General features: G+C 36.2%; 57 non-coding genes across 57 annotated transcripts; all 57 read right to left on the minus strand.

The window, feature by feature from the left end:
• Positions 1 to 6: 6 nt before the first annotated feature.
• On the minus strand, positions 7 to 79 carry TRNAT-UGU (transfer RNA threonine (anticodon UGU)). Its single transcript has one exon. It is a non-coding gene; the product is annotated as a tRNA-Thr (tRNA).
• A 133-nt stretch (positions 80 to 212) lies between these two features.
• Positions 213 to 285, minus strand: TRNAT-AGU (transfer RNA threonine (anticodon AGU)). Its single transcript has one exon. It is a non-coding gene; the product is annotated as a tRNA-Thr (tRNA).
• A 133-nt stretch (positions 286 to 418) lies between these two features.
• TRNAN-AUU (transfer RNA asparagine (anticodon AUU)) lies at positions 419 to 491 on the minus strand. The gene has a single exon. It is a non-coding gene; the product is annotated as a tRNA-Asn (tRNA).
• A 133-nt stretch (positions 492 to 624) lies between these two features.
• On the minus strand, positions 625 to 697 carry TRNAT-AGU (transfer RNA threonine (anticodon AGU)). The gene has a single exon. It is a non-coding gene; the product is annotated as a tRNA-Thr (tRNA).
• A 339-nt stretch (positions 698 to 1036) lies between these two features.
• TRNAT-AGU (transfer RNA threonine (anticodon AGU)) lies at positions 1037 to 1109 on the minus strand. Its single transcript has one exon. It is a non-coding gene; the product is annotated as a tRNA-Thr (tRNA).
• Positions 1110 to 1482: 373 nt separating this feature from the next.
• On the minus strand, positions 1483 to 1555 carry TRNAT-AGU (transfer RNA threonine (anticodon AGU)). The gene has a single exon. It is a non-coding gene; the product is annotated as a tRNA-Thr (tRNA).
• A 134-nt stretch (positions 1556 to 1689) lies between these two features.
• On the minus strand, positions 1690 to 1762 carry TRNAT-AGU (transfer RNA threonine (anticodon AGU)). Its single transcript has one exon. It is a non-coding gene; the product is annotated as a tRNA-Thr (tRNA).
• A 372-nt stretch (positions 1763 to 2134) lies between these two features.
• TRNAT-UGU (transfer RNA threonine (anticodon UGU)) lies at positions 2135 to 2207 on the minus strand. Its single transcript has one exon. It is a non-coding gene; the product is annotated as a tRNA-Thr (tRNA).
• Positions 2208 to 2340: 133 nt separating this feature from the next.
• Positions 2341 to 2413, minus strand: TRNAT-AGU (transfer RNA threonine (anticodon AGU)). Its single transcript has one exon. It is a non-coding gene; the product is annotated as a tRNA-Thr (tRNA).
• A 339-nt stretch (positions 2414 to 2752) lies between these two features.
• Positions 2753 to 2825, minus strand: TRNAT-AGU (transfer RNA threonine (anticodon AGU)). The gene has a single exon. It is a non-coding gene; the product is annotated as a tRNA-Thr (tRNA).
• A 373-nt stretch (positions 2826 to 3198) lies between these two features.
• Positions 3199 to 3271, minus strand: TRNAT-UGU (transfer RNA threonine (anticodon UGU)). The gene has a single exon. It is a non-coding gene; the product is annotated as a tRNA-Thr (tRNA).
• A 134-nt stretch (positions 3272 to 3405) lies between these two features.
• On the minus strand, positions 3406 to 3478 carry TRNAT-AGU (transfer RNA threonine (anticodon AGU)). Its single transcript has one exon. It is a non-coding gene; the product is annotated as a tRNA-Thr (tRNA).
• Positions 3479 to 3611: 133 nt separating this feature from the next.
• On the minus strand, positions 3612 to 3684 carry TRNAT-UGU (transfer RNA threonine (anticodon UGU)). The gene has a single exon. It is a non-coding gene; the product is annotated as a tRNA-Thr (tRNA).
• A 339-nt stretch (positions 3685 to 4023) lies between these two features.
• Positions 4024 to 4096, minus strand: TRNAT-AGU (transfer RNA threonine (anticodon AGU)). Its single transcript has one exon. It is a non-coding gene; the product is annotated as a tRNA-Thr (tRNA).
• A 339-nt stretch (positions 4097 to 4435) lies between these two features.
• On the minus strand, positions 4436 to 4508 carry TRNAT-AGU (transfer RNA threonine (anticodon AGU)). Its single transcript has one exon. It is a non-coding gene; the product is annotated as a tRNA-Thr (tRNA).
• A 613-nt stretch (positions 4509 to 5121) lies between these two features.
• On the minus strand, positions 5122 to 5194 carry TRNAT-UGU (transfer RNA threonine (anticodon UGU)). The gene has a single exon. It is a non-coding gene; the product is annotated as a tRNA-Thr (tRNA).
• A 134-nt stretch (positions 5195 to 5328) lies between these two features.
• TRNAT-AGU (transfer RNA threonine (anticodon AGU)) lies at positions 5329 to 5401 on the minus strand. The gene has a single exon. It is a non-coding gene; the product is annotated as a tRNA-Thr (tRNA).
• A 372-nt stretch (positions 5402 to 5773) lies between these two features.
• TRNAT-UGU (transfer RNA threonine (anticodon UGU)) lies at positions 5774 to 5846 on the minus strand. The gene has a single exon. It is a non-coding gene; the product is annotated as a tRNA-Thr (tRNA).
• Positions 5847 to 5979: 133 nt separating this feature from the next.
• Positions 5980 to 6052, minus strand: TRNAT-AGU (transfer RNA threonine (anticodon AGU)). Its single transcript has one exon. It is a non-coding gene; the product is annotated as a tRNA-Thr (tRNA).
• Positions 6053 to 6391: 339 nt separating this feature from the next.
• TRNAT-AGU (transfer RNA threonine (anticodon AGU)) lies at positions 6392 to 6464 on the minus strand. Its single transcript has one exon. It is a non-coding gene; the product is annotated as a tRNA-Thr (tRNA).
• Positions 6465 to 6837: 373 nt separating this feature from the next.
• Positions 6838 to 6910, minus strand: TRNAT-UGU (transfer RNA threonine (anticodon UGU)). Its single transcript has one exon. It is a non-coding gene; the product is annotated as a tRNA-Thr (tRNA).
• Positions 6911 to 7044: 134 nt separating this feature from the next.
• Positions 7045 to 7117, minus strand: TRNAT-AGU (transfer RNA threonine (anticodon AGU)). Its single transcript has one exon. It is a non-coding gene; the product is annotated as a tRNA-Thr (tRNA).
• Positions 7118 to 7250: 133 nt separating this feature from the next.
• Positions 7251 to 7323, minus strand: TRNAT-UGU (transfer RNA threonine (anticodon UGU)). Its single transcript has one exon. It is a non-coding gene; the product is annotated as a tRNA-Thr (tRNA).
• Positions 7324 to 7662: 339 nt separating this feature from the next.
• TRNAT-AGU (transfer RNA threonine (anticodon AGU)) lies at positions 7663 to 7735 on the minus strand. The gene has a single exon. It is a non-coding gene; the product is annotated as a tRNA-Thr (tRNA).
• A 339-nt stretch (positions 7736 to 8074) lies between these two features.
• TRNAT-AGU (transfer RNA threonine (anticodon AGU)) lies at positions 8075 to 8147 on the minus strand. The gene has a single exon. It is a non-coding gene; the product is annotated as a tRNA-Thr (tRNA).
• A 613-nt stretch (positions 8148 to 8760) lies between these two features.
• Positions 8761 to 8833, minus strand: TRNAT-UGU (transfer RNA threonine (anticodon UGU)). Its single transcript has one exon. It is a non-coding gene; the product is annotated as a tRNA-Thr (tRNA).
• Positions 8834 to 8967: 134 nt separating this feature from the next.
• TRNAT-AGU (transfer RNA threonine (anticodon AGU)) lies at positions 8968 to 9040 on the minus strand. Its single transcript has one exon. It is a non-coding gene; the product is annotated as a tRNA-Thr (tRNA).
• Positions 9041 to 9412: 372 nt separating this feature from the next.
• TRNAT-UGU (transfer RNA threonine (anticodon UGU)) lies at positions 9413 to 9485 on the minus strand. Its single transcript has one exon. It is a non-coding gene; the product is annotated as a tRNA-Thr (tRNA).
• A 339-nt stretch (positions 9486 to 9824) lies between these two features.
• Positions 9825 to 9897, minus strand: TRNAT-AGU (transfer RNA threonine (anticodon AGU)). Its single transcript has one exon. It is a non-coding gene; the product is annotated as a tRNA-Thr (tRNA).
• Positions 9898 to 10236: 339 nt separating this feature from the next.
• On the minus strand, positions 10237 to 10309 carry TRNAT-AGU (transfer RNA threonine (anticodon AGU)). The gene has a single exon. It is a non-coding gene; the product is annotated as a tRNA-Thr (tRNA).
• Positions 10310 to 10682: 373 nt separating this feature from the next.
• On the minus strand, positions 10683 to 10755 carry TRNAT-UGU (transfer RNA threonine (anticodon UGU)). The gene has a single exon. It is a non-coding gene; the product is annotated as a tRNA-Thr (tRNA).
• Positions 10756 to 10889: 134 nt separating this feature from the next.
• On the minus strand, positions 10890 to 10962 carry TRNAT-AGU (transfer RNA threonine (anticodon AGU)). The gene has a single exon. It is a non-coding gene; the product is annotated as a tRNA-Thr (tRNA).
• A 133-nt stretch (positions 10963 to 11095) lies between these two features.
• On the minus strand, positions 11096 to 11168 carry TRNAT-UGU (transfer RNA threonine (anticodon UGU)). Its single transcript has one exon. It is a non-coding gene; the product is annotated as a tRNA-Thr (tRNA).
• Positions 11169 to 11507: 339 nt separating this feature from the next.
• On the minus strand, positions 11508 to 11580 carry TRNAT-AGU (transfer RNA threonine (anticodon AGU)). Its single transcript has one exon. It is a non-coding gene; the product is annotated as a tRNA-Thr (tRNA).
• Positions 11581 to 11919: 339 nt separating this feature from the next.
• On the minus strand, positions 11920 to 11992 carry TRNAT-AGU (transfer RNA threonine (anticodon AGU)). Its single transcript has one exon. It is a non-coding gene; the product is annotated as a tRNA-Thr (tRNA).
• A 613-nt stretch (positions 11993 to 12605) lies between these two features.
• TRNAT-UGU (transfer RNA threonine (anticodon UGU)) lies at positions 12606 to 12678 on the minus strand. Its single transcript has one exon. It is a non-coding gene; the product is annotated as a tRNA-Thr (tRNA).
• Positions 12679 to 12812: 134 nt separating this feature from the next.
• TRNAT-AGU (transfer RNA threonine (anticodon AGU)) lies at positions 12813 to 12885 on the minus strand. The gene has a single exon. It is a non-coding gene; the product is annotated as a tRNA-Thr (tRNA).
• Positions 12886 to 13257: 372 nt separating this feature from the next.
• Positions 13258 to 13330, minus strand: TRNAT-UGU (transfer RNA threonine (anticodon UGU)). Its single transcript has one exon. It is a non-coding gene; the product is annotated as a tRNA-Thr (tRNA).
• A 339-nt stretch (positions 13331 to 13669) lies between these two features.
• Positions 13670 to 13742, minus strand: TRNAT-AGU (transfer RNA threonine (anticodon AGU)). Its single transcript has one exon. It is a non-coding gene; the product is annotated as a tRNA-Thr (tRNA).
• Positions 13743 to 14114: 372 nt separating this feature from the next.
• Positions 14115 to 14187, minus strand: TRNAT-UGU (transfer RNA threonine (anticodon UGU)). The gene has a single exon. It is a non-coding gene; the product is annotated as a tRNA-Thr (tRNA).
• A 133-nt stretch (positions 14188 to 14320) lies between these two features.
• Positions 14321 to 14393, minus strand: TRNAT-AGU (transfer RNA threonine (anticodon AGU)). The gene has a single exon. It is a non-coding gene; the product is annotated as a tRNA-Thr (tRNA).
• A 166-nt stretch (positions 14394 to 14559) lies between these two features.
• TRNAT-UGU (transfer RNA threonine (anticodon UGU)) lies at positions 14560 to 14632 on the minus strand. Its single transcript has one exon. It is a non-coding gene; the product is annotated as a tRNA-Thr (tRNA).
• A 372-nt stretch (positions 14633 to 15004) lies between these two features.
• TRNAT-UGU (transfer RNA threonine (anticodon UGU)) lies at positions 15005 to 15077 on the minus strand. The gene has a single exon. It is a non-coding gene; the product is annotated as a tRNA-Thr (tRNA).
• Positions 15078 to 15416: 339 nt separating this feature from the next.
• TRNAT-AGU (transfer RNA threonine (anticodon AGU)) lies at positions 15417 to 15489 on the minus strand. Its single transcript has one exon. It is a non-coding gene; the product is annotated as a tRNA-Thr (tRNA).
• Positions 15490 to 15861: 372 nt separating this feature from the next.
• Positions 15862 to 15934, minus strand: TRNAT-UGU (transfer RNA threonine (anticodon UGU)). The gene has a single exon. It is a non-coding gene; the product is annotated as a tRNA-Thr (tRNA).
• A 133-nt stretch (positions 15935 to 16067) lies between these two features.
• Positions 16068 to 16140, minus strand: TRNAT-AGU (transfer RNA threonine (anticodon AGU)). The gene has a single exon. It is a non-coding gene; the product is annotated as a tRNA-Thr (tRNA).
• Positions 16141 to 16306: 166 nt separating this feature from the next.
• Positions 16307 to 16379, minus strand: TRNAT-UGU (transfer RNA threonine (anticodon UGU)). The gene has a single exon. It is a non-coding gene; the product is annotated as a tRNA-Thr (tRNA).
• Positions 16380 to 16512: 133 nt separating this feature from the next.
• On the minus strand, positions 16513 to 16585 carry TRNAT-AGU (transfer RNA threonine (anticodon AGU)). The gene has a single exon. It is a non-coding gene; the product is annotated as a tRNA-Thr (tRNA).
• A 371-nt stretch (positions 16586 to 16956) lies between these two features.
• On the minus strand, positions 16957 to 17029 carry TRNAT-AGU (transfer RNA threonine (anticodon AGU)). Its single transcript has one exon. It is a non-coding gene; the product is annotated as a tRNA-Thr (tRNA).
• Positions 17030 to 17162: 133 nt separating this feature from the next.
• On the minus strand, positions 17163 to 17235 carry TRNAT-AGU (transfer RNA threonine (anticodon AGU)). The gene has a single exon. It is a non-coding gene; the product is annotated as a tRNA-Thr (tRNA).
• Positions 17236 to 22848: 5613 nt separating this feature from the next.
• TRNAT-AGU (transfer RNA threonine (anticodon AGU)) lies at positions 22849 to 22921 on the minus strand. Its single transcript has one exon. It is a non-coding gene; the product is annotated as a tRNA-Thr (tRNA).
• A 133-nt stretch (positions 22922 to 23054) lies between these two features.
• TRNAT-AGU (transfer RNA threonine (anticodon AGU)) lies at positions 23055 to 23127 on the minus strand. The gene has a single exon. It is a non-coding gene; the product is annotated as a tRNA-Thr (tRNA).
• A 133-nt stretch (positions 23128 to 23260) lies between these two features.
• TRNAT-AGU (transfer RNA threonine (anticodon AGU)) lies at positions 23261 to 23333 on the minus strand. Its single transcript has one exon. It is a non-coding gene; the product is annotated as a tRNA-Thr (tRNA).
• A 372-nt stretch (positions 23334 to 23705) lies between these two features.
• On the minus strand, positions 23706 to 23778 carry TRNAN-AUU (transfer RNA asparagine (anticodon AUU)). The gene has a single exon. It is a non-coding gene; the product is annotated as a tRNA-Asn (tRNA).
• A 133-nt stretch (positions 23779 to 23911) lies between these two features.
• TRNAT-AGU (transfer RNA threonine (anticodon AGU)) lies at positions 23912 to 23984 on the minus strand. The gene has a single exon. It is a non-coding gene; the product is annotated as a tRNA-Thr (tRNA).
• A 133-nt stretch (positions 23985 to 24117) lies between these two features.
• On the minus strand, positions 24118 to 24190 carry TRNAT-AGU (transfer RNA threonine (anticodon AGU)). Its single transcript has one exon. It is a non-coding gene; the product is annotated as a tRNA-Thr (tRNA).
• A 372-nt stretch (positions 24191 to 24562) lies between these two features.
• TRNAT-AGU (transfer RNA threonine (anticodon AGU)) lies at positions 24563 to 24635 on the minus strand. The gene has a single exon. It is a non-coding gene; the product is annotated as a tRNA-Thr (tRNA).
• Between the last annotated feature and the right edge of the window lie 27 nt (positions 24636 to 24662).

Below are 24662 nucleotides of genomic sequence, written 5' to 3' on the forward strand. Positions count from 1 at the left end.
AAAGCAAGGCTCCGACGAGAATCGAACACATGATCTCCTGTTTACAAGACTGGCGCTTTAACCACTAAGCCACGGAGCCCTTGCTTTGAAGCGATATGAATGCAGGATATTTCAGTAAATTAACTAAATTATCTCTTGGGAACTTTTGCCCTATTATTTTAATTTTTCAAAATTATATAGCTACGAAATCTTGTTCAAGTAACATAACAGCGAGGCTCCGACGAGAATCGAACTCATGATCTCCTGTTTACTAGACAGGCGCTTTAACCACTAAGCCACGGAGCCCTTGCTTTGAAGCGACATGAATGCTGAATATTCCAGTAATTTAACTAAATTAACTCATCGGAATTTTTACCCTATTGTTTTAATTTTTCAAAATTTAATAGCTACGAAATCTGGGTCAAGTAACATAACAGCCAGGCTCCGACGAGAATCGAACTCATGATCTCCTGTTTAATAGACAGGCGCATTAACCACTAAGCCACGGAGCCCTTGGTTTGAAGCGATATGAATGCAGAATATTTCAGTAAATTAACAAAATTATCTCATGGGAACTTTTGCCCTATTATTTTAATTTTTCATAATTATATAGCTACGAAATCTAGTTCAAGTAACATAACATCGAGGCTCCGACGAGAATCGAACTCATGATCTCCTGTTTACTAGACAGGCGCTTTAACCACTAAGCCACGGAGCCCTTGCTTTGAAGCGATATGAATGCTGAATATTTTAGTAAATTAACTAAATTATCTCATGGGAACTTTTACACTATTGTTTTAATTTTTCAAAATTTAATAGCTACGAAATCTGGGTCAAGTAACATAACAGCCAGGCTCCGACGAGAATCGAACTCATGATCTCCTGTTTACTAGACAGGCGCATTAACCACTAAGCCACGGAGCCCTTGGTTTGAAGCGATATGAATGCAGAATATTTCAGTAAATTAACTAAACTATCTCATGGGAACTTTTGCCCTATTATTTTGATTTTTCATAATTATATAGCTACGAAATCTAGTTCAAGTAACATAACAGCGAGGCTCCGACGAGAATCGAACTCATGATCTCCTGTTTACTAGACAGGCGCTTTAACCACTAAGCCACGGAGCCCTTGCTTTGAAGCGACATGAATGCTGAATATTCCAGTAATTTAACAAAATTAACTCATCGGAATTTTTACCCTATTGTTTTAATTTTTCAAAATTTAATAGCTACGAAATCTAGGTCAAGTAACATAACAGCCAGGCTCCGACGAGAATCGAACTCATAATCTCCTGTTTACTAGACAGGCACATTAACCACTAAGTCACGGAGAACTTGCTTTGAAGTGATATGAATGCTGAATATTTCAGTAAATTAACTAAATTATCACATCGGAACTTTTACACTATTGTTTGCTTATATGCATATCTAAATCAACTATTATTTTTAATTTTTCAAAAATTTAATAGCTTCGAAATCTAGTTCAAGTAATATAACAGCGAGGCTCCGACGAGAATCGAACTCATGATCTCCTGTTTACTAGACAGGCGCTTTAACCACTAAGCCACGGAGCCCTTGGTTTTGAAGCGATATGAATGCAGAATATTACAGTAAATTAACTAAATTATCTCATGGGAACTTTTGCCCTATTATTTTAATTTTTCAAAATTATATAGCTACGAAATCTAGTTCAAGTAACATAACATCGAGGCTCCGACGAGAATCGAACTCATGATCTCCTGTTTACTAGACAGGCGTTTTAACCACTAAGCTACGGAGCCCTTGCTTTGAAGCGATATGAATGCTGAATATTCCAGTAATTTAACTTAATTAACTCCTCGGAATTTTTACCCTATTGTTTTAATTTTTCAAAATTTAATAGCTACGAAATCTAGGTCAAGTAACATAACAGCAAGTCTCCGACGAGAATCAAACTCATGATCTCCTGTTTACTAGACAGGCGCTTTAACCACTAAGCCACGGAGCCCTTGCTTTGAAGCGATAAGAATGCTGAATATTTTAGTAAATTAACTAAATTATCTCATGGGATCTTTTACACTATTGTTTGCATATATGCATATCTAAATCAACTATTATTTTTAATTTTTCAAAATTTAATAGCTTCGAAATCTAGTTCAAGTAATATAACAGCAAGGCTCCGACGAGAATCGAACACATGATCTCCTGTTTACAAGACTGGCGCTTTAACCACTAAGCCACGGAGCCCTTGGTTTGAAGCGATATGAATGCAGAATATTTCAGTAAATTAACTAAATTATCTCATGGGAACTTTTGCCCTATTATTTTAATTTTTCATAATTATATAGCTACGAAATCTAGTTCAAGTAACATAACATCGAGGCTCCGACGAGAATCGAACTCATGATCTCCTGTTTACTAGACAGGCGCTTTAACCACTAAGCCACGGAGCCCTTGCTTTGAAGCGATATGAATGCTGAATATTTTAGTAAATTAACTAAATTATCTCATGGGAACTTTTACACTATTGTTTTAATTTTTCAAAATTTAATAGCTACGAAATCTGGGTCAAGTAACATAACAGCCAGGCTCCGACGAGAATTGAACTCATGATCTCCTGTTTACTAGACAGGCGCATTAATCACTAAGCCACGGAGCCCTTGGTTTGAAGCGATATGAATGCAGAATATTTCAGTAAATTAACTAAACTATCTCATGGGAACTTTTGCCCTATTATTTTAATTTTTCATAATTATATAGCTACGAAATCTAGTTCAAGTAACATAACAGCGAGGCTCCGACGAGAATCGAACTCATGATCTCCTGTTTACTAGACAGGCGCTTTAACCACTAAGCCACGGAGCCCTTGCTTTGAAGCGACATGAATGCTGAATATTCCAGTAATTTAACAAAATTAACTCATCGGAATTTTTACCCTATTGTTTTAATTTTTCAAAATTTAATAGCTACGAAATCTAGGTCAAGTAACATAACAGCCAGGCTCCGACGAGAATCGAACTCATAATCTCCTGTTTACTAGACAGGCACATTAACCACTAAGTCACGGAGCCCTTGCTTTGAAGTGATATGAATGCTGAATATTTCAGTAAATTAACTAAATTATCACATCGGAACTTTTACACTATTGTTTGCTTATATGCATATCTAAATCAACTATTATTTTTAATTTTTCAAAAATTTAATAGCTTCGAAATCTAGTTCAAGTAATATAACAGCGAGGCTCCGACGAGAATCGAACTCATGATCTCCTGTTTACAAGACAGGCGCTTTAACCACTAAGCCACGGAGCCCTTGGTTTTGAAGCGATATGAATGCAGAATATTACAGTAAATTAACTAAATTATCTCATGGGAACTTTTGCCCTATTATTTTAATTTTTCAAAATTATATAGCTACGAAATCTAGTTCAAGTAACATAACATCGAGGCTCCGACGAGAATCGAACTCATGATCTCCTGTTTACTAGACAGGCGTTTTAACCACTAAGCTACGGAGCCCTTGCTTTGAAGCGATATGAATGCTGAATATTCCAGTAATTTAACTTAATTAACTCCTCGGAATTTTTACCCTATTGTTTTAATTTTTCAAAATTTAATAGCTACGAAATCTAGTTCAAGTAATATAACAGCAAGGCTCCGACGAGAATCGAACACATGATCTCCTGTTTACAAGACTGGCGCTTTAACCACTAAGCCACGGAGCCCTTGCTTTGAAGCGATATGAATGCAGAATATTTCAGTAAATTAACTAAATTATCTCATGGGAACTTTTGCCCTATTATTTTATTTTTTCAAAATTATATAGCTACGAAATCTAATTCAAGTAACATAACAACGAGGCTCCGACGAGAATAGAACTCATGATCTCCTGTTTACTAGACAGGCGCTTTAACCACTAAATCACGGAGCCCTTGCTTTGAAGCGACATGAATGCTGAATATTCCAGTAATTTAACTAAATTAACTCATCGGAATTTTTACCCTATTGTTTTAATTTTTCAAAATTAAATAGCTACGAAATCTAGTTCAAGTAACATAACAGCGAGGCTCCGACGAGAATCGAACTCATGATCTCCTGTTTACTAGACAGGCGCTTTAACCACTAAGCCACGGAGCCCTTGCTTTGAAGCGATATGAATGCTGAATATTTTAGTAAATTAACTAAATTATCTCATGGGAACTTTTACACTATTGTTTTAATTTTTCAAAATTTAATAGCTACGAAATCTGGGTCAAGTAACATAACAGCCAGGCTCCGACGAGAATCGAACTCATGATCTCCTGTTTACTAGACAGGCGCATTAACCACTAAGCCACGGAGCCCTTGGTTTGAAGCGATATGAATGCAGAATATTTCAGTAAATTAACTAAACTATCTCATGGGAACTTTTGCCCTATTATTTTAATTTTTCATAATTATATAGCTACGAAATCTAGTTCAAGTAACATAACAGCGAGGCTCCGACGAGAATCGAACTCATGATCTCCTGTTTACTAGACAGGCGCTTTAACCACTAAGCCACGGAGCCCTTGCTTTGAAGCGACATGAATGCTGAATATTCCAGTAATTTAACAAAATTAACTCATCGGAATTTTTACCCTATTGTTTTAATTTTTCAAAATTTAATAGCTACGAAATCTAGGTCAAGTAACATAACAGCCAGGCTCCGACGAGAATCGAACTCATAATCTCCTGTTTACTAGACAGGCACATTAACCACTAAGTCATGGAGCCCTTGCTTTGAAGTGATATGAATGCTGAATATTTCAGTAAATTAACTAAATTATCACATCGGAACTTTTACACTATTGTTTGCTTATATGCATATCTAAATCAACTATTATTTTTAATTTTTCAAAAATTTAATAGCTTCGAAATCTAGGTCAAGTAACATAACAGCCAGGCTCCGACGAGAATCGAACTCATAATCTCCTGTTTACTAGACAGGCACATTAACCACTAAGTCACGGAGCCCTTGCTTTGAAGTGATATGAATGCTGAATATTTCAGTAAATTAACTAAATTATCACATCGGAACTTTTACACTATTGTTTGCTTATATGCATATCTAAATCAACTATTATTTTTAATTTTTCAAAAATTTAATAGCTTCGAAATCTAGTTCAAGTAATATAACAGCGAGGCTCCGACGAGAATCGAGCTCATGATCTCCTGTTTACAAGACAGGCGCTTTAACCACTAAGCCACGGAGCCCTTGGTTTTGAAGCGATATGAATGCAGAATATTACAGTAAATTAACTAAATTATCTCATGGGAACTTTTGCCCTATTATTTTAATTTTTCAAAATTATATAGTTACGAAATCTAGTTCAAGTAACATAACATCGAGGCTCCGACGAGAATCGAACTCATGATCTCCTGTTTACTAGACAGGCGTTTTAACCACTAAGCTACGGAGCCCTTGCTTTGAAGCGATATGAATGCTGAATATTCCAGTAATTTAACTTAATTAACTCCTCGGAATTTTTACCCTATTGTTTTAATTTTTCAAAATTTAATAGCTACGAAATCTAGGTCAAGTAACATAACAGCAAGTCTCCGACGAGAATCAAACTCATGATCTCCTGTTTACTAGACAGGCGCTTTAACCACTAAGCCACGGAGCCCTTGCTTTGAAGCGATAAGAATGCTGAATATTTTAGTAAATTAACTAAATTATCTCATGGGATCTTTTACACTATTGTTTGCATATATGCATATCTAAATCAACTATTATTTTTAATTTTTCAAAATTTAATAGCTTCGAAATCTAGTTCAAGTAATATAACAGCAAGGCTCCGACGAGAATCGAACACATGATCTCCTGTTTACAAGACTGGCGCTTTAACCACTAAGCCACGGAGCCCTTGGTTTGAAGCGATATGAATGCAGAATATTTCAGTAAATTAACTAAATTATCTCATGGGAACTTTTGCCCTATTATTTTAATTTTTCATAATTATATAGCTACGAAATCTAGTTCAAGTAACATAACATCGAGGCTCCGACGAGAATCGAACTCATGATCTCCTGTTTACTAGACAGGCGCTTTAACCACTAAGCCACGGAGCCCTTGCTTTGAAGCGATATGAATGCTGAATATTTTAGTAAATTAACTAAATTATCTCATGGGAACTTTTACACTATTGTTTTAATTTTTCAAAATTTAATAGCTACGAAATCTGGGTCAAGTAACATAACAGCCAGGCTCCGACGAGAATTGAACTCATGATCTCCTGTTTACTAGACAGGCGCATTAATCACTAAGCCACGGAGCCCTTGGTTTGAAGCGATATGAATGCAGAATATTTCAGTAAATTAACTAAACTATCTCATGGGAACTTTTGCCCTATTATTTTAATTTTTCATAATTATATAGCTACGAAATCTAGTTCAAGTAACATAACAGCGAGGCTCCGACGAGAATCGAACTCATGATCTCCTGTTTACTAGACAGGCGCTTTAACCACTAAGCCACGGAGCCCTTGCTTTGAAGCGACATGAATGCTGAATATTCCAGTAATTTAACAAAATTAACTCATCGGAATTTTTACCCTATTGTTTTAATTTTTCAAAATTTAATAGCTACGAAATCTAGGTCAAGTAACATAACAGCCAGGCTCCGACGAGAATCGAACTCATAATCTCCTGTTTACTAGACAGGCACATTAACCACTAAGTCACGGAGCCCTTGCTTTGAAGTGATATGAATGCTGAATATTTCAGTAAATTAACTAAATTATCACATCGGAACTTTTACACTATTGTTTGCTTATATGCATATCTAAATCAACTATTATTTTTAATTTTTCAAAAATTTAATAGCTTCGAAATCTAGTTCAAGTAATATAACAGCGAGGCTCCGACGAGAATCGAACTCATGATCTCCTGTTTACAAGACAGGCGCTTTAACCACTTAGCCACGGAGCCCTTGGTTTTGAAGCGATATGAATGCAGAATATTACAGTAAATTAACTAAATTATCTCATGGGAACTTTTGCCCTATTATTTTAATTTTTCAAAATTATATAGCTACGAAATCTAGTTCAAGTAACATAACATCGAGGCTCCGACGAGAATCGAACTCATGATCTCCTGTTTACTAGACAGGCGTTTTAACCACTAAGCTACGGAGCCCTTGCTTTGAAGCGATATGAATGCTGAATATTCCAGTAATTTAACTTAATTAACTCCTCGGAATTTTTACCCTATTGTTTTAATTTTTCAAAATTTAATAGCTACGAAATCTAGTTCAAGTAATATAACAGCAAGGCTCCGACGAGAATCGAACACATGATCTCCTGTTTACAAGACTGGCGCTTTAACCACTAAGCCACGGAGCCCTTGCTTTGAAGCGATATGAATGCAGAATATTTCAGTAAATTAACTAAATTATCTCATGGGAACTTTTGCCCTATTATTTTATTTTTTCAAAATTATATAGCTACGAAATCTAATTCAAGTAACATAACAACGAGGCTCCGACGAGAATAGAACTCATGATCTCCTGTTTACTAGACAGGCGCTTTAACCACTAAATCACGGAGCCCTTGCTTTGAAGCGACATGAATGCTGAATATTCCAGTAATTTAACTAAATTAACTCATCGGAATTTTTACCCTATTGTTTTAATTTTTCAAAATTAAATAGCTACGAAATCTAGTTCAAGTAACATAACAGCGAGGCTCCGACGAGAATCGAACTCATGATCTCCTGTTTACTAGACAGGCGCTTTAACCACTAAGCCACGGAGCCCTTGCTTTGAAGCGATATGAATGCTGAATATTTTAGTAAATTAACTAAATTATCTCATGGGAACTTTTACACTATTGTTTTAATTTTTCAAAATTTAATAGCTACGAAATCTGGGTCAAGTAACATAACAGCCAGGCTCCGACGAGAATCGAACTCATGATCTCCTGTTTACTAGACAGGCGCATTAACCACTAAGCCACGGAGCCCTTGGTTTGAAGCGATATGAATGCAGAATATTTCAGTAAATTAACTAAACTATCTCATGGGAACTTTTGCCCTATTATTTTAATTTTTCATAATTATATAGCTACGAAATCTAGTTCAAGTAACATAACAGCGAGGCTCCGACGAGAATCGAACTCATGATCTCCTGTTTACTAGACAGGCGCTTTAACCACTAAGCCACGGAGCCCTTGCTTTGAAGCGACATGAATGCTGAATATTCCAGTAATTTAACAAAATTAACTCATCGGAATTTTTACCCTATTGTTTTAATTTTTCAAAATTTAATAGCTACGAAATCTAGGTCAAGTAACATAACAGCCAGGCTCCGACGAGAATCGAACTCATAATCTCCTGTTTACTAGACAGGCACATTAACCACTAAGTCATGGAGCCCTTGCTTTGAAGTGATATGAATGCTGAATATTTCAGTAAATTAACTAAATTATCACATCGGAACTTTTACACTATTGTTTGCTTATATGCATATCTAAATCAACTATTATTTTTAATTTTTCAAAAATTTAATAGCTTCGAAATCTAGGTCAAGTAACATAACAGCCAGGCTCCGACGAGAATCGAACTCATAATCTCCTGTTTACTAGACAGGCACATTAACCACTAAGTCACGGAGCCCTTGCTTTGAAGTGATATGAATGCTGAATATTTCAGTAAATTAACTAAATTATCACATCGGAACTTTTACACTATTGTTTGCTTATATGCATATCTAAATCAACTATTATTTTTAATTTTTCAAAAATTTAATAGCTTCGAAATCTAGTTCAAGTAATATAACAGCGAGGCTCCGACGAGAATCGAGCTCATGATCTCCTGTTTACAAGACAGGCGCTTTAACCACTAAGCCACGGAGCCCTTGGTTTTGAAGCGATATGAATGCAGAATATTACAGTAAATTAACTAAATTATCTCATGGGAACTTTTGCCCTATTATTTTAATTTTTCAAAATTATATAGTTACGAAATCTAGTTCAAGTAACATAACATCGAGGCTCCGACGAGAATCGAACTCATGATCTCCTGTTTACTAGACAGGCGTTTTAACCACTAAGCTACGGAGCCCTTGCTTTGAAGCGATATGAATGCTGAATATTCCAGTAATTTAACTTAATTAACTCCTCGGAATTTTTACCCTATTGTTTTAATTTTTCAAAATTTAATAGCTACGAAATCTAGGTCAAGTAACATAACAGCAAGTCTCCGACGAGAATCAAACTCATGATCTCCTGTTTACTAGACAGGCGCTTTAACCACTAAGCCACGGAGCCCTTGCTTTGAAGCGATAAGAATGCTGAATATTTTAGTAAATTAACTAAATTATCTCATGGGATCTTTTACACTATTGTTTGCATATATGCATATCTAAATCAACTATTATTTTTAATTTTTCAAAATTTAATAGCTTCGAAATCTAGTTCAAGTAATATAACAGCAAGGCTCCGACGAGAATCGAACACATGATCTCCTGTTTACAAGACTGGCGCTTTAACCACTAAGCCACGGAGCCCTTGGTTTGAAGCGATATGAATGCAGAATATTTCAGTAAATTAACTAAATTATCTCATGGGAACTTTTGCCCTATTGTTTTAATTTTTCAAAATTTAATAGCTACGAAATCTGGGTCAAGTAACATAACAGCCAGGCTCCGACGAGAATTGAACTCATGATCTCCTGTTTACTAGACAGGCGCATTAATCACTAAGCCACGGAGCCCTTGGTTTGAAGCGATATGAATGCAGAATATTTCAGTAAATTAACTAAACTATCTCATGGGAACTTTTGCCCTATTATTTTAATTTTTCATAATTATATAGCTACGAAATCTAGTTCAAGTAACATAACATCGAGGCTCCGACGAGAATCGAACTCATGATCTCCTGTTTACTAGACAGGCGCTTTAACCACTAAGCCACGGAGCCCTTGCTTTGAAGCGATATGAATGCTGAATATTTTAGTAAATTAACTAAATTATCTCATGGGAACTTTTACACTATTGTTTTAATTTTTCAAAATTTAATAGCTACGAAATCTGGGTCAAGTAACATAACAGCCAGGCTCCGACGAGAATTGAACTCATGATCTCCTGTTTACTAGACAGGCGCATTAATCACTAAGCCACGGAGCCCTTGGTTTGAAGCGATATGAATGCAGAATATTTCAGTAAATTAACTAAACTATCTCATGGGAACTTTTGCCCTATTATTTTAATTTTTCATAATTATATAGCTACGAAATCTAGTTCAAGTAACATAACAGCGAGGCTCCGACGAGAATCGAACTCATGATCTCCTGTTTACTAGACAGGCGCTTTAACCACTAAGCCACGGAGCCCTTGCTTTGAAGCGACATGAATGCTGAATATTCCAGTAATTTAACAAAATTAACTCATCGGAATTTTTACCCTATTGTTTTAATTTTTCAAAATTTAATAGCTACGAAATCTAGGTCAAGTAACATAACAGCCAGGCTCCGACGAGAATCGAACTCATAATCTCCTGTTTACTAGACAGGCACATTAACCACTAAGTCACGGAGCCCTTGCTTTGAAGTGATATGAATGCTGAATATTTCAGTAAATTAACTAAATTATCACATCGGAACTTTTACACTATTGTTTGCTTATATGCATATCTAAATCAACTATTATTTTTAATTTTTCAAAAATTTAATAGCTTCGAAATCTAGTTCAAGTAATATAACAGCGAGGCTCCGACGAGAATCGAACTCATGATCTCCTGTTTACAAGACAGGCGCTTTAACCACTAAGCCACGGAGCCCTTGGTTTTGAAGCGATATGAATGCAGAATATTACAGTAAATTAACTAAATTATCTCATGGGAACTTTTGCCCTATTATTTTAATTTTTCAAAATTATATAGCTACGAAATCTAGTTCAAGTAACATAACATCGAGGCTCCGACGAGAATCGAACTCATGATCTCCTGTTTACTAGACAGGCGTTTTAACCACTAAGCTACGGAGCCCTTGCTTTGAAGCGATATGAATGCTGAATATTCCAGTAATTTAACTTAATTAACTCCTCGGAATTTTTACCCTATTGTTTTAATTTTTCAAAATTTAATAGCTACGAAATCTAGTTCAAGTAATATAACAGCAAGGCTCCGACGAGAATCGAACACATGATCTCCTGTTTACAAGACTGGCGCTTTAACCACTAAGCCACGGAGCCCTTGCTTTGAAGCGATATGAATGCAGAATATTTCAGTAAATTAACTAAATTATCTCATGGGAACTTTTGCCCTATTATTTTATTTTTTCAAAATTATATAGCTACGAAATCTAATTCAAGTAACATAACAACGAGGCTCCGACGAGAATAGAACTCATGATCTCCTGTTTACTAGACAGGCGCTTTAACCACTAAATCACGGAGCCCTTGCTTTGAAGCGACATGAATGCTGAATATTCCAGTAATTTAACTAAATTAACTCATCGGAATTTTTACCCTATTGTTTTAATTTTTCAAAATTAAATAGCTACGAAATCTAGTTCAAGTAACATAACAGCGAGGCTCCGACGAGAATCGAACTCATGATCTCCTGTTTACTAGACAGGCGCTTTAACCACTAAGCCACGGAGCCCTTGCTTTGAAGCGATATGAATGCTGAATATTTTAGTAAATTAACTAAATTATCTCATGGGAACTTTTACACTATTGTTTTAATTTTTCAAAATTTAATAGCTACGAAATCTGGGTCAAGTAACATAACAGCCAGGCTCCGACGAGAATCGAACTCATGATCTCCTGTTTACTAGACAGGCGCATTAACCACTAAGCCACGGAGCCCTTGGTTTGAAGCGATATGAATGCAGAATATTTCAGTAAATTAACTAAACTATCTCATGGGAACTTTTGCCCTATTATTTTAATTTTTCATAATTATATAGCTACGAAATCTAGTTCAAGTAACATAACAGCGAGGCTCCGACGAGAATCGAACTCATGATCTCCTGTTTACTAGACAGGCGCTTTAACCACTAAGCCACGGAGCCCTTGCTTTGAAGCGACATGAATGCTGAATATTCCAGTAATTTAACAAAATTAACTCATCGGAATTTTTACCCTATTGTTTTAATTTTTCAAAATTTAATAGCTACGAAATCTAGGTCAAGTAACATAACAGCCAGGCTCCGACGAGAATCGAACTCATAATCTCCTGTTTACTAGACAGGCACATTAACCACTAAGTCATGGAGCCCTTGCTTTGAAGTGATATGAATGCTGAATATTTCAGTAAATTAACTAAATTATCACATCGGAACTTTTACACTATTGTTTGCTTATATGCATATCTAAATCAACTATTATTTTTAATTTTTCAAAAATTTAATAGCTTCGAAATCTAGGTCAAGTAACATAACAGCCAGGCTCCGACGAGAATCGAACTCATAATCTCCTGTTTACTAGACAGGCACATTAACCACTAAGTCACGGAGCCCTTGCTTTGAAGTGATATGAATGCTGAATATTTCAGTAAATTAACTAAATTATCACATCGGAACTTTTACACTATTGTTTGCTTATATGCATATCTAAATCAACTATTATTTTTAATTTTTCAAAAATTTAATAGCTTCGAAATCTAGTTCAAGTAATATAACAGCGAGGCTCCGACGAGAATCGAGCTCATGATCTCCTGTTTACAAGACAGGCGCTTTAACCACTAAGCCACGGAGCCCTTGGTTTTGAAGCGATATGAATGCAGAATATTACAGTAAATTAACTAAATTATCTCATGGGAACTTTTGCCCTATTATTTTAATTTTTCAAAATTATATAGTTACGAAATCTAGTTCAAGTAACATAACATCGAGGCTCCGACGAGAATCGAACTCATGATCTCCTGTTTACTAGACAGGCGTTTTAACCACTAAGCTACGGAGCCCTTGCTTTGAAGCGATATGAATGCTGAATATTCCAGTAATTTAACTTAATTAACTCCTCGGAATTTTTACCCTATTGTTTTAATTTTTCAAAATTTAATAGCTACGAAATCTAGGTCAAGTAACATAACAGCAAGTCTCCGACGAGAATCAAACTCATGATCTCCTGTTTACTAGACAGGCGCTTTAACCACTAAGCCACGGAGCCCTTGCTTTGAAGCGATATGAATGCTGAATATTTTAGTAAATTAACTAAATTATCTCATGGGATCTTTTACACTATTGTTTGCATATATGCATATCTAAATCAACTATTATTTTTAATTTTTCAAAATTAAATAGCTTCGAAATCTAGTTCAAGTAATATAACAGCAAGGCTCCGACGAGAATCGAACACATGATCTCCTGTTTACAAGACTGGCGCTTTAACCACTAAGCCACGGAGCCCTTGCTTTGAAGCGATATGCATGCAGAATATTTCAGTAAATTAACTAAATTATCTCATGGGAACTTTTGCCCTATTATTTTATTTTTTCAAAATTATATAGCTACGAAATCTAATTCAAGTAACATAACAACGAGGCTCCGACGAGAATAGAACTCATGATCTCCTGTTTATTAGACAGGCGCTTTAACCACTAAATCACGGAGCCCTTGCTTTGAAGCGACATGAATGCTGAATATTCCAGTAATTTATCTAAATTAACTCATCGGAATTTTTACCCTATTGTTTTAATTTTTCAAAATTAAATAGCTACGAAATCTAGTTCAAGTAACATAACAGCGAGGCTCCGACGAGAATCGAACTCATGATGTCCTGTTTACTAGACAGGCGCTTTAACCACTAAGCCACGGAGCCCTTGCTTTGAAGCGACATGAATGCTGAATATTCCAGTAATTTAACTAAATTAACTCATCGGAATTTTTACCCTATTGTTTTAATTTTTCAAAATTTAATAGCTACGAAATCTAGGTCAAGTAACATAACAGCCAGGCTCCGACGAGAAACGAACTCATGATCTCCTGTTTACTAGACAGGCACATTAACCACTAAGCCACGGAGCCCTTGCTTTGAAGTGATATGAATGCTGAATATTTCAGTAAATTAACAAAATTATCACATCGGAACTTTTACACTATTGTTTGCTTATATGCATATCTAAATCAACTATTATTTTTTATTTTTCAAAATTTAATAGCTTCGAAATCTAGTTCAAGTAATATAACAGCGAGGCTCCGACGAGAATCGAACTCATGATCTCCTGTTTACAAGACAGGCGCTTTAACCACTAAGCCACGGTGCCCTTGGTTTGAAGCGATATGAATGCAGAATATTACAGTAAATTAACTAAATTATCTCATGGGAACTTTTGCCCTATTATTTTAATTTTTCAAAATTATATAGCTACGAAATCTAGTTCAAGTAACATAACATCGAGGCTCCGACAAGAATCGAACTCATGATCTCCTGTTTACTAGACAGGCGCTTTAACCACTAAGCCACGGAGCCCTTGCTTTGAAGCGATATGAATGCTGAATATTTCAGTAAATTAACTAAATTATCTCATGGGAACTTTTACACTATTGTTTGCATATTTGCATATCTAAATCAACTATTATATTTAATTTTTCAAAATTTAATAGCTTCGAAATCTAGTTCAAGTAATATAAAAGCAAGGCTCCGACGAGAATCGAACACATGATCTCCTGTTTACAAGACTGGCGCTTTAACCACTAAGCCACGGAGCCCTTGCTTTGAAGCGATATGAATGCTGAATATTCCAGTAATTTAACTTAATTAACTCCTCGGAATTTTTACCCTATTGTTTTAATTTTTCAAAATTTAATAGCTACGAAATCTAGGTCAAGTAACATAACAGCAAGTCTCCGACGAGAATCAAACTCATGATCTCCTGTTTACTAGACAGGCGCTTTAACCACTAAGCCACGGAGCCCTTGCTTTGAAGCGATATGAATGCTGAATATTTTAGTAAATTAACTAAATTATCTCATGGGATCTTTTACACTATTGTTTGCATATATGCATATCTAAATCAACTATTATTTTTAATTTTTCAAAATTAAATAGCTTCGAAATCTAGTTCAAGTAATATAACAGCAAGGCTCCGACGAGAATCGAACACATGATCTCCTGTTTACAAGACTGGCGCTTTAACCACTAAGCCACGGAGCCCTTGCTTTGAAGCGATATGAATGCAGAATATTTCAGTAAATTAACTAAATTATCTCATGGGAACTTTTGCCCTATTATTTTATTTTTTCAAAATTATATAGCTACGAAATCTAATTCAAGTAACATAACAACGAGGCTCCGACGAGAATAGAACTCATGATCTCCTGTTTACTAGACAGGCGCTTCAACCACTAAATCACGGAGCCCTTGCTTTGAAGCGACATGAATGCTGAATATTCCAGTAATTTAACTAAATTAACTCATCGGAATTTTTACCCTATTGTTTTAATTTTTCAAAATTAAATAGCTACGAAATCTAGTTCAAGTAACATAACAGCGAGGCTCCGACGAGAATCGAACTCATGATGTCCTGTTTACTAGACAGGCGCTTTAACCACTAAGCCACGGAGCCCTTGCTTTGAAGCGACATGAATGCTGAATATTCCAGTAATTTAACTAAATTAACTCATCGGAATTTTTACCCTATTGTTTTAATTTTTCAAAATTTAATAGCTACGAAATCTAGGTCAAGTAACATAACAGCCAGGCTCCGACGAGAAACGAACTCATGATCTCCTGTTTACTAGACAGGCACATTAACCACTAAGCCACGGAGCCCTTGCTTTGAAGTGATATGAATGCTGAATATTTCAGTAAATTAACAAAATTATCACATCGGAACTTTTACACTATTGTTTGCTTATATGCATATCTAAATCAACTATTATTTTTTATTTTTCAAAATTTAATAGCTTCGAAATCTAGTTCAAGTAATATAACAGCGAGGCTCCGACGAGAATCGAACTCATGATCTCCTGTTTACAAGACAGGCGCTTTAACCACTAAGCCACGGAGCCCTTGGTTTGAAGCGATATGAATGCAGAATATTACAGTAAATTAACTAAATTATCTCATGGGAACTTTTGCCCTATTATTTTAATTTTTCAAAATTATATAGCTACGAAATCTAGTTCAAGTAACATAACATCGAGGCTCCGACGAGAATCGAACTCATGATCTCCTGTTTACTAGACAGGCGCTTTAACCACTAAGCCACGGAGCCCTTGCTTTGAAGCGATATGAATGCTGAATATTTCAGTAAATTAACTAAATTATCTCATGGGAACTTTTACACTATTGTTTGCATATTTGCATATCTAAATCAACTATTATATTTAATTTTTCAAAATTTAATAGCTTCGAAATCTAGTTCAAGTAATATAAAAGCAAGGCTCCGACGAGAATCGAACACATGATCTCCTGTTTACAAGACTGGCGCTTTAACCACTAAGCCACGGAGCCCTTGCTTTGAAGCGATATGAATGCAGAATATTTCAGTAAATTAAATAAATTATCTCATGGGAACTTTTGCCCTATTATTTTAATTTTTCATAATTATATAGCTACGAAATCTAGTTCAAGTAACATAACAGCGAGGCTCCGACGAGAATCGAACTCATGATCTCCTGTTTACTAGACGGGCGCTTTAACCACTAAGCCACGGAGCCCTTGCTTTGAAGCGATATGAATGCTGAATATTTTAGTAAATTAACTAAATTATCTCATGGGAACTTTTACACTATTGTTGCATATATGCATATCTAAATCAACTATTATTTTTAATTTTTCAAAATTATATAGCTACGAAATCTAATTCAAGTAACATAACAACGAGGCTTCGACGAGAATAGAACTCATGATCTCCTGTTTACTAGACAGGCGCTTTAACCACTAAGCCACGGAGCCCTTGCTTTGGAGCGACATGAATGCTGAATATTCCAGTAATTTAACTAAATTAACTCATCGGAATTTTTACGCTATTGTTTTAATTTTTCAAAATTTAATAGCTACGAAATCTAGTTCAAGTAACATAACAGCGAGGCTCCGACGAGAATCGAACTCATGATCTCCTGTTTACTAGACAGGCGCTTTAACCACTAAGCCACGGAGCCCTTGCTTTGAAGCGACATGAATGCTGAATATTCCAGTAATTTAACTAAATTAACTCATCGGAATTTTTACCCTATTGTTTTAATTTTTCAAAATTTAATAGCTACGAAATCTAGGTCAAGTAACATAACAGCAAGGCTCCGACGAGAATCAAACTCATGATCTCCTGTTTACTAGACAGGCGCTTTAACCACTAAGCCACGGAGCCCTTGCTTTGAAGCGATATGAATGCTGAATATTTTAGTAAATTAACTAAATTATCTCATGGGAACTTTTACACTATTGTTTGCATATATGCATATCTAAATCAACTATTATTTTTACCTCTCCGAGTGACGTATGTCACGGAGAGGTATTACACCGGCCGTGTCTGTCCGTGTGTGTGTCTGTCTGTGTGTCTGTCTGTCAGACCCCACGTGACCGCGTTCGCAGTTTACAAATCGGAGCAAACAAATCCCCGATTTCCGGAACGCGTTCGCGGTTCAAGGAAATTTGGTCATTCATCTACCAACACCAGTCTTTACTAACTGGCTTCTAAGGACCACAATCTGCTAGTCTTTGTCCATCCCACATGGACACTAGTCTGTACGTGCTTGCTTCCAAGCACCACCAACTTCTGTTCTTCGTCAATTTCACCTTGACTCCAGCTTCTATGCACCACCATCTTCTGTTCTTCGTCAATTCCACATTGACACCAGCTTCTATGCACCACCATCTTCTGGTCTTTGGTCCATTCCACGTGGACGCCGGTCAGTACATTCTGGCTTCTTTTCCACCGTCATCGTTGGGTTTCAAGATATACGCGGCGAGCGGCTAGGGTTACGAGAAACGTCTAGCCTCCCAATGGCAGGGCTTCCACCATCGGTTCACGCGAATGCGTTTTTATCTATTATTTGGTTTTTTGGTTTTAAGATATACGCGGCGATCAGCTAGGGTTACGAGAAACGTCTAGCCTCCCAATGGCAGGGCTTCCACCAAAGGTTCACGCGAATGCGTTTTTATCTATTATTATAATGGAAACGGATCGTATATATACCCCAAAATTTGAAGAAAGCGGGCAAGAAGGGTACCCTTCACTTTAAACGTCAATATATAGCAAAGTTTCGAAAGATATTATGAACAACTTTATTCAAAACGATTTAACTATTTTTAAAGTTATTTACTGGCGATTAAAATAATTAAAAATAATTATATTTATTTAAATATTAAAGATAAACCCAAGTACCGAAGTCGTTTAATCATTGCCTCCTATATCTATCAAGGCCCGTGCATTGCGTTATATTTCCTACATTGCCTCCTATATCCTTCAAGGCCCGTGCATTGCAATATATTTTTGAAAATAACAACCAAAATGGGAAGCTCCTCTCAAAACCATAATAATTTATTTTCTTTGTTAAATGAAATGAAAATATGGATAATATTTTCAGCAATTCGATTTGAATGGCTCTTTCTGATGTATCATTCTCTCAGCACTGTTCATAATGGACAGGAACATAGAGATTCGAGACACTATGAATTATGGTAGTGTTTCAAATCCTCTGTAATTAGTGTTTCAAATCCTCTGTAATGAGGGCTTAACGACTTGGAGTGAGTCGAAAGATAAATACACATCCTATTTTTTAGTTGTACCATGCGTACCACAATGTTGCCAGACGTTTATTGAAGGATGCTTGCGTACTTGGTACAGACTGTTACGTCTACCAAGTTTCCTAGTATCCAAGAATAAATAGGATTCATAGAAGCCAGTGTTAAGCGCATGTCAAGTCGTTAATTATATCGACGCAGTTAAATAGCTGATGGCATTATTTTATCCACTTTCTCATTGCGTTTCGAGGGGAAGTTCAACTTTGGCACTCGCTGTTGTCTGCTCGTTTTCCCCTTCCGCGTTTTTTTCGTTATAAACTTATGATTTAACGAACTGTTAAGATAAAATTTCATATTTCCTAAGACAGATAAGCTTCTACTCCTTTCATCTTACTCCCAGTTAGATTACAAGCTGGTGTTAAAAAAAATTCAACGGCGAAAAAAGTATTTGACAATCTAAGAATATTTTTTAAATATAAAAAAATGCTGTTTATTTTATACGCCCCCTATTTGTGAAAGACCTTTTTTACGCACTTTTATCATTCTTTATTTGAATTTCAAAGGCAGTACTTCATAATTCAATCTTCTGTAATAACTTTCTTCGGAAAATAATATTTCAAACGTTACAGAGTCTTGCAAGGGGATTGCTTTTGCGGATTTTGTGAGTATTTAACTGAATAATAAAATGGAGGAGGATAATAATTTAAGTAAAGAGGAAATCAGGAAACGTAAAGCAAGGGAAAGAATGAGGGCAAAAAGGTCAGATCCTGAATTTAGGAAACGAGAAAATGAAAGGAGAAGAGTGTTAGCAGCTGAAAAAAGGCTGTTTCGGGAACAGGTTCTAGCACACCCAATGTTGGTCCTACCGCGAGGCCAGTTGGCCATGATTCTGCGAAAGATGACGCATTAAATAAAAGCTCTATTGAAAGTACCGTAAGCGTAGGCATATTTATTAATGAGGAACCCAATAATGTACAAAATGATAATGCTAATATTAGTGAAATAATCGAAGGCGATGAACAAGTACGAGCCTAGCTTATGTGTGATTGGGTTGTGGCTTCCATGTTTTGGGGACATTTGCTTTTTGTGTGGCGAGGTATGATTCAGCTTTGATATGGACAAATGTTACAAATCATACTGGTAGACTAAGAATACGGTTGAGGTATAGCGAGAGAGTAGAGTTTCCACAGCAATTGAGAGATATTGAAAAGGCTTGAACAATTGACTATTTTAAAATTGAATTCCTGCACTTGCAAAGAATTAAAAAAAGCGATAGATGCATATACTTAGGTTGTTTAAGGGGTAGTGATAGTCATCTCCACTCGGAGAGGTAATATTTTGGCTTTCCCAACTTGTTATTACCTCTCCGAGTGACGTATGTCACGGAGAGGTATTACACCGGCCGTGTCTGTCCGTGTGTGTGTCTGTCTGTGTGTCTGTCTGTCAGACCCCACGTGACCGCGTTCGCAGTTTACAAATCGGAGCAAACAAATCCCCGATTTCCGGAACGCGTTCGCGGTTCAAGGAAATTTGGTCATTCATCTACCAACACCAGTCTTTACTAACTGGCTTCTAAGGACCACAATCTGCTAGTCTTTGTCCATCCCACATGGACACTAGTCTGTACGTGCTTGCTTCCAAGCACCACCAACTTCTGTTCTTCGTCAATTTCACCTTGACTCCAGCTTCTATGCACCACCATCTTCTGTTCTTCGTCAATTCCACATTGACACCAGCTTCTATGCACCACCATCTTCAGGTCTTTGGTCCATTCCACGTGGACGCCGGTCAGTACATTCTGGCTTCTTTTCCACCGTCATCGTTGGGTTTCAAGATATACGCGGCGAGCGGCTAGGGTTACGAGAAACGTCTAGCCTCCCAATGGCAGGGCTTCCACCATCGGTTCACGCGAATGCGTTTTTATCTATTATTTGGTTTTTTGGTTTTAAGATATACGCGGCGATCAGCTAGGGTTACGAGAAACGTCTAGCCTCCCAATGGCAGGGCTTCCACCAAAGGTTCACGCGAATGCGTTTTTATCTATTATTATAATGGAAACGGATCGTATATATACCCCAAAATTTGAAGAAAGCGGGCAAGAAGGGTACCCTTCACTTTAAACGTCAATATATAGCAAAGTTTCGAAAGATATTATGAACAACTTTATTCAAAACGATTTAACTATTTTTAAAGTTATTTACTGGCGATTAAAATAATTAAAAATAATTATATTTATTTAAATATTAAAGATAAACCCAAGTACCGAAGTCGTTTAATCATTGCCTCCTATATCTATCAAGGCCCGTGCATTGCGTTATATTTCCTACATTGCCTCCTATATCCTTCAAGGCCCGTGCATTGCAATATATTTTTGAAAATAACAACCAAAATGGGAAGCTCCTCTCAAAACCATAATAATTTATTTTCTTTGTTAAATGAAATGAAAATATGGATAATATTTTCAGCAATTCGATTTGAATGGCTCTTTCTGATGTATCATTCTCTCAGCACTGTTCATAATGGACAGGAACATAGAGATTCGAGACACTATGAATTATGGTAGTGTTTCAAATCCTCTGTAATTAGTGTTTCAAATCCTCTGTAATGAGGGCTTAACGACTTGGAGTGAGTCGAAAGATAAATACACATCCTATTTTTTAGTTGTACCATGCGTACCACAATGTTGCCAGACGTTTATTGAAGGATGCTTGCGTACTTGGTACAGACTGTTACGTCTACCAAGTTTCCTAGTATCCAAGAATAAATAGGATTCATAGAAGCCAGTGTTAAGCGCATGTCAAGTCGTTAATTATATCGACGCAGTTAAATAGCTGATGGCATTATTTTATCCACTTTCTCATTGCGTTTCGAGGGGAAGTTCAACTTTGGCACTCGCTGTTGTCTGCTCGTTTTCCCCTTCCGCGTTTTTTTCGTTATAAACTTATGATTTAACGAACTGTTAAGATAAAATTTCATATTTCCTAAGACAGATAAGCTTCTACTCCTTTCATCTTACTCCCAGTTAGATTACAAGCTGGTGTTAAAAAAAATTCAACGGCGAAAAAAGTATTTGACAATCTAAGAATATTTTTTAAATATAAAAAAATGCTGTTTATTTTATACGCCCCCTATTTGTGAAAGACCTTTTTTACGCACTTTTATCATTCTTTATTTGAATTTCAAAGGCAGTACTTCATAATTCAATCTTCTGTAATAACTTTCTTCGGAAAATAATATTTCAAACGTTACAGAGTCTTGCAAGGGGATTGCTTTTGCGGATTTTGTGAGTATTTAACTGAATAATAAAATGGAGGAGGATAATAATTTAAGTAAAGAGGAAATCAGGAAACGTAAAGCAAGGGAAAGAATGAGGGCAAAAAGGTCAGATCCTGAATTTAGGAAACGAGAAAATGAAAGGAGAAGAGTGTTAGCAGCTGAAAAAAGGCTGTTTCGGGAACAGGTTCTAGCACACCCAATGTTGGTCCTACCGCGAGGCCAGTTGGCCATGATTCTGCGAAAGATGACGCATTAAATAAAAGCTCTATTGAAAGTACCGTAAGCGTAGGCATATTTATTAATGAGGAACCCAATAATGTACAAAATGATAATGCTAATATTAGTGAAATAATCGAAGGCGATGAACAAGTACGAGCCTAGCTTATGTGTGATTGGGTTGTGGCTTCCATGTTTTGGGGACATTTGCTTTTTGTGTGGCGAGGTATGATTCAGCTTTGATATGGACAAATGTTACAAATCATACTGGTAGACTAAGAATACGGTTGAGGTATAGCGAGAGAGTAGAGTTTCCACAGCAATTGAGAGATATTGAAAAGGCTTGAACAATTGACTATTTTAAAATTGAATTCCTGCACTTGCAAAGAATTAAAAAAAGCGATAGATGCATATACTTAGGTTGTTTAAGGGGTAGTGATAGTCATCTCCACTCGGAGAGGTAATATTTTGGCTTTCCCAACTTGTTATTTTTTCAAAATTTAATAGCTTCGAAATCTAGTTCAAGTAATATAACAGCAAGGCTCCGACGAGAATCGAAAACATGATCTCCTGTTTACAAGACTGGCGCTTTAACCACTAAGCCACGGAGCCCTTGGTTTGAAGCGATATGAATGCAGAATATTTCAGTAAATTAACTAAATTATCTCATGGGAACTTTTGCCCTATTATTTTAATTTTTCAAAATTATATAGCTACGAAATGTAATTCAAGTAACATAACAACGAGGCTCCGACGAGAATAGAACTCATGATCTCCTGTTTACTAGACAGGCGCTATAACCACTAAGCCACGGAGCCCTTGCTTTGGAGCGACATGAATGCTGAATATTCCAGTAATTTAACTAAATTAACTCATCGGAATTTTTACCCTATTGTTTTAATTTTTCAAAATTTAATAGCTACGAAATCTAGTTCAAGTAACATAACAGCGAGGCTCCGACGAGAATCGAACTCATGATCTCCTGTTTACTAGACAGGCGCTTTAACCACTAAGCCACGGAGCCCTTGCTTTGAAGCGACATGAATGCTGAATATTCCAGTAATTTAACTAAATTAACTCCTCGGAATTTTTACCCTATTGTTTTAATTTTTCAAAATTTAATAGCTACGAAATCTAGGTCAAGTAACATAACAGCAAGGCTCCGACGAGAATCAAACTCATGATCTCCTGTTTACTAGACAGGCGCTTTAACCACTAAGCCACGGAGCCCTTGCTTTGAAGCGATATGAATGCTGACTATTTTAGTAAATTAACTAAATTATCTCATGGGAACTTTTACACTATTGTTTGCATATATGCATATCTAAATCAACTATTATTTTTAATTTTTCAAAATTTAATAGCTTCGAAATCTAGTTCAAGTAATATAACACCAAGGCTCCGACGAGAATCGAACACATGATCTCCTGTTTACAAGACTGGCGCTTTAACCACTAGGCCACGGAGCCCTTGGTTTGAAGCGATATGAATGCAGAATATTTAAGTAAATTAATTAAATTATCTCATGGGAACTTTTGCCCTATTATTTTAATTTTTCAAAATTATATAGCTACGAAATGTAATTCAAGTAACATAACAACGAGGCTCCGACGAGAATAGAACTCATGATCTCCTGTTTAATAGACAGGCGCTTTAACCACTAAGCCACGGAGCCCTTGCTTTGGAGCGACATGAATGCTGAATATTCCAGTAATTTAACTAAATTAACTCATCGGAATTTTTACCCTATTGTTTTAATTTTTCAAAATTTAATAGCTACGAAATCTAGTTCAAGTAACATAACAGCGAGGCTCCGACGAGAATCGAACTCATGATCTCCTGTTTACTAGACAGGCGCTTTAACCACTAAGCCACGGAGCCCTTGGTTTGAAGCGATATGAATGCAGAATATTACAGTAAATTAACTAAATTATCTCATGGGAACTTTTGCCCTATTATTTTAATTTTTCAAAATTATATAGCTACGAAATCGAGTTCAAGTAACATAACATCGAGGCTCCGACGAGAATCAAACTCATGATCTCCTGTTTACTAGACAGGCGCTTTAACCACTAAGCCACGGAGCCCTTGCTTTGAAGCGATATGAATGCTGAATATTTTAGGAAATTAACTAAATTATCTCATGGGAACTTTTACACTATTGTTTGCATATATGCATATCTAAATCAACTATTATTTTTAATTTTTCAAAATTTAATAGCTTCGAAATCTAGTTCAAGTAATATAACAGCAAGGCTCCGAAGAGAATCGAACTCATGATCTCCTGTTTACAAGACTGGCGCTTTAACCACTAAGCCACGGAGTCCTTGCTTTGAAGCGATATGAATGCAGAATATTTCAGTAAATTAACTAAATTATCTCTTGGGAACTTTTGCCCTATTATTTTAATTTTTCAAAATTATATAGCTACGAAATCTTGTTCAAGTAACATAACAGCGAGGCTCCGACGAGAATCGAATTCATGATCTCCTGTTTACTAGACAGGCGCTTTAACCACTAAGCCACGGAGCCCTTGCTTTGAAGCGACATGAATGCTGA

This window comes from Phalangium opilio, unplaced genomic scaffold, assembly GCF_054372755.1.
Source record: "Phalangium opilio isolate 3A_F unplaced genomic scaffold, DU_Popi_V2 ptg000019l_1, whole genome shotgun sequence".
NCBI classification, from domain to species: Eukaryota; Metazoa; Arthropoda; class Arachnida; order Opiliones; family Phalangiidae; genus Phalangium; species Phalangium opilio.